This window comes from Oryza glaberrima, chromosome 10 (assembly GCF_000147395.1).
Source record: "Oryza glaberrima chromosome 10, OglaRS2, whole genome shotgun sequence".
NCBI classification, from domain to species: Eukaryota; Viridiplantae; Streptophyta; class Magnoliopsida; order Poales; family Poaceae; genus Oryza; species Oryza glaberrima.
The window spans coordinates 1,693,108-1,697,798 of NC_068335.1; the positions used below are offsets into that span (position 1 = coordinate 1,693,108).

Below are 4,691 nucleotides of genomic sequence, written 5' to 3' on the forward strand. Positions count from 1 at the left end.
GCCCGGGCCACCCCACTCAGAGTGTTCGAATCCACCGATCGAGAACGCCGATCGCCTCCAGCTTCAATCAACCCGAGCGTGCGGCCGCACGTCTCCCTGTTGAGAGTAGCTCACCGGAAAGTCCGAGCCACCCGCCCGAAGTGTCCGACCCACCGATTGATTTGCCAATCGCTTCCGCCGCCATCAACCCGAGCACCACGTCTAGTCATCTCCCTATTAAAAGCAGCCATCAACTGCTCCGGCCGCCGCCAGAAGTGTTCGATCCACCGATCAAGACTCCGTTGATTGCCGCCGTGCTCCACCTTGCGCCAATGCCCCTCACTAGGCATTACAGCAGGCTACGTGGTGTGGAGCACCTCCATCGCGCCTCTACCATGGACCTCCTGCAGGCTCTAATACCACTTGTTGTAAAACCAGCCCCGAAATCGACATCGGTAGCTAAACGCGGAAGAAAACGCCATAGAAGATCCAAAACGATGACGACACCGAGACACGATATTTGGTAACGGAGTTCAGCCGTAGTCTACATCTCCGGGGCACTGATTACGGACGCTCCTCCCCGATCCAGCATATACAGCGTATCAAAGTTACAACGACTCACGGCCGGTCGACGCCGGCAGCCGCTCCCTCTCGCTATGCTAAGTCGCCATGCAGTTACAACAGGCACGCCCCTCTATTTATGAGAGATCTTAGGATAGAGTCTGACTCATACTCTAGTCCTAATACCTATTACAACTCCAAGTCCTAAACTGTAACCGACTACGTACACATATTCGACACAAATTCTAACAGCCCTCGCCGCCTCCCATCGGTGGCCAAGGCTCCCATGGCGCTCCCTTCTCCGGCTGCATGCACCTCCGTCCCAGCCAGCCACCGCGCGGGCTAACCCTAGTGAAAGTGTGATTGGCTCAACACGATAGATTGCATCTATCTATCTATACTAATATAAAATGTACGAGTTCATCAAACATCTATCTTTTCTGACCCTTAGATCTATTCATCCAATGGCTCGTACGAAGAATCAGCCCTGCAATTAGCGATCCCCACGTCAATTAAGCAGCGGTTAGCGAAAAATAATAAAAAAAGCGATCTCCCACATCTAAACAGCGGTTAGGATCGGTCAAAGAAAAAAAAAAATGGAACGCTCCCTTTTGTGCGCCAGCGCGCCGCCGCCTTCTCCCGCCGGAGCCGCTCGGCTCCTCCTAGAGCGCGCCAACCCGCTCCCGCCGCCTCCCGCCGGAGCTGCTCACCTCCTCGTCGCGCGCACCCGCCAGAGCCGCCTCACCCTACCCGCCGCTGCCTGCTTCCCTGCTCGCACCGCGCCGCGTCGCAATGGAGAGGAAGGAGAGGTGGGTTCTGCACTTCTGCTCGCCCTACCCCGCTGACTCCTCGCGCGCGCGGGCCGGACATCCGGGTGCCGCCGCCGGAAAGGGGATATGAGGTGGCGGAGAGTCTTGCTAGGAGGAGAGGGGGCCGTTGGAGGAGGGCTGGAGGTCGCTGCGCATGGCCTGTCGGCATCGGCGAGGTTGACTGGGCAAGAGGCGAGCGCCAACAGAGGTGCCGGGGAGGAGCATGCCCCCGGCGCGGTCGTAGGAGAGGGTGCCGACCGGAGGAAGAGCCGACGACCCCTAGGACCGCACCCGTGCCACCACTGCTGTCATCGTCAACATCCTGTATGATTTTTCATTGTTGTTGTTATCAGGGATGCGCTGGAACAAGGGCACAGGACTAGGGCCGTTGGACATCATTGATGCTAGCAGATAAGGACACCAGCAACACCAGCAACACGTGAGGTTGATGTTCTATATTCATGCTTGCAATGTGTTTGATGAAATGCTTAGCTAGCACTAGCATCATCTCCTGTTTACAATTTGACAATTTGTATAGATGTCATACTGACCAAATTTCTGGTTGATTGTTTGCTGCTTTCAAATTAACAATTCAATGGTTCTTAATGTATTCTACTTAACCTTAGCATTTGTAGTACTGTAATTCTGAACGTAGAAAACAAGATTTCTACTGAACTTCGTCGATTTAAGCAAACTTTTGAACATATGGTCATCTATTGAGGCTCCCGCAATTCCAGTTTGCAAAGCTTTTGAACATATGGTCATCCATTGAGGCTTCCGTAATTCCAGTTTGCATGTTCTGCCATCATTTTGGATCATATTTTCCATGCTTATGGAAGGACATAATGAACTGAAGTAGTTTGTGTTGGCAGTGATCTCCATTGGATGTCCCGTCTCTTCAGCTGGTCGTCAATGATACAACCAGGTCACGCATGAGGTAGCAATCCCCTCCAACCCAGTTGCTGAAGACTTGTCTCATCTGGTTTGATTGATGCGTGCGAGTGAGGCACATGCTGTCCAGGTCGAGGTACAGGCAAATCGGTTTCTTGCACTCAATTTTTTTTCATGCTATTTTTGTGAATGTTGGGGATTTCTATTCATGGAGCAACAATGTTTTTATTTTTCTTTTATCAGTGTCATAGCATTCTTCAAATCCAGGTTAGTGTTATATGGATTTTATCTATTTTGCATACATTGTGCCTGTAAATTTTTGCATGAAAATGTATCCAAGAGCACAAGTAATTTCGAGTTTAGTAAATTAGTACATGTTTCTCTTGAGAAGTAAAATCTTCTCTCAAGATATATGTGTGTTTTCTTCGAAAAAATTTCATTTGTAATATAGTAGTAAAATCAATTAGGATTGTCAAATCAAGGCATAATAGTAAGATTTAGTTTGCACAGCTAGCCCTCTTAATTTCTATTAGTGCCACCTACTTCTTAATTTCTTACGCTGATGTCTAACAAAATTTTGTTTGGTTCCTTTCTGCAGTAGAACATCAGCTTATGAGATCTGAAAGCAACAAAAGGGTACCAACTTTACACCCATGTAAAATACAGTGATTTCAGTCCGTTCTATGTAGCTATTTTGATTTCTTCACCTTCACACTCTTATGAGAGCTTAAAGCTATAAGCAGGGTACCAACTTAATACCCATCAGAAATCCACAGATTTATGTCCTTTGTTTTATCAACTTACCCTTTGTTTCAATAGAAGACATCAAGTTTGTAATAGAAATGATAAACGCCAACTGGATGGCCATGTGGGACATCAAGAGGGGTTTGCTAGAGACCTCACCAGCACATGGCTATGATCAAGAGGGGTTTGCTAGAGACCTAGAGTAAATCCATTGAACTTTGTTGAACTTTAATTTTCAATTCGCGTGTACTGGCTCTATAAACAGTGAAGATGGATTTGTTGGACATGATCCTATTACACGGTTTGAGTTTTTCTTGCTCCTACTTACCATAATCTACATCAAGTGAATATTTCCTGAAATTTGCTTTTTGGTTGGTAAAATATTGCAAGGTGACGAACTAGACTTCGAGTGGCCCCTGGTAATTACTTATGAAATCATTTAAAATTCGGGCTATTTTCATACTGCCTCTTGGCGTTTGCTATCCGTTTAATATGCTTGGCAAATGAACTTGAATTAGTACAAGTGGATCTTTAAATTTGTATGTAGAAGGTCGAGATGTTTGCAAATGGCACATGAGTTCTATTTTGGAACATTACGTCATTACCTTGTCACTGTATCTTCTGATTGAATTGAGTGATCTAGAATTTAGTTCCTACTGTGGAATATGGATAACTCCAGAAATTGATTTTTGTTTAGTCCATTTATTTTAAGCTATTTGTTAAGTTTATTCTCAATATATTTAATTTATAGTAGATAATCCACAATAATAATTAGCTTAATAATCTAAATCAAACGGGGCCTAAATGATAATAATTCACACCGTGTAATGCATGCTCTCAACCACCTTCTTGTAAAATGCATGGAAGCTCACCAAAAGTTGTTTTCAAAAAAATTATCTCTTGTAGATGATTGTGATATTTATGTTTTTCGAGATGGTGAATATAATTGGTGGATTGGCTCGAGAATGTTTTGTATTTCCTTTGACAGGAACAATCCGTGTCTTGCAAGGCAGGCACTACGTCAACAAGTTAAATAGTTTCATTGGTGTGGTACTCTTTGAAAACGTTATTACTGTAACAAAAGGTAGATGGGACTCCCTCAAATTTTGGTTCTGTGTGATTATATGAAGCTAGGGTCTGACCGCCTCACTGATCGTTAATCGATCTTGAAACAACAAATGAAATCTGAAAATTATTTAGCACTTGAACAATTATATTATGTGTTTTATATATTTTATTAGCAACGTGGATTCCACGTGCACACTTACTAGTTATCGATATGACAGAGTACATATAGGCCCAAGCCTTCCATATCTACCGCAACCGATTTATAGAAACAATATCGGAGGGGATAAGGAAGGGAGGGAAACAGATAAACACAGTCACATTCTAACACCCCCCTCCCCCGGCAATCGGAACGTCGACGGAGCAGACATTCAGACTGGACTGGAACTCCGAGAAGATCGTGCTGGGAAGACCTTTGGTGAAGATGTCGGCGAACTGGGATGTCGTGGGAACATGTAATACACGAACCTAACCCGCGACGACACAATCATGAACAAAGTGTAGATCAATCTCCACATGTTTAGTGCGCTGATGCTGCACCGGGTTAGTAGAGAGATAAATAGCACTCACATTGTCGCAGTAGACCAGTGTAGAACGACTCGGAGGGGTATGGAGCTCATTAAGAAGCTGTCGAAGCAAGGT

At 45.2% G+C, this 4,691-nt stretch overlaps 1 long non-coding RNA gene across 2 annotated transcripts; it reads left to right on the forward strand.

The window, feature by feature from the left end:
• Positions 1 to 1,125: 1,125 nt before the first annotated feature.
• Positions 1,126 to 3,301, forward strand: LOC127752941 (uncharacterized). Of its 2 annotated transcripts, XR_008012449.1 has the most exons (4): positions 1,126 to 1,349; positions 1,703 to 1,793; positions 2,222 to 2,376; positions 2,839 to 3,301. It is a non-coding gene; the product is annotated as an uncharacterized LOC127752941 (long non-coding RNA). The 2 variants fall into 2 exon arrangements; XR_008012448.1 differs by having other exon boundaries at positions 1,126 to 1,793.
• Positions 3,302 to 4,691: the final 1,390 nt, after the last annotated feature.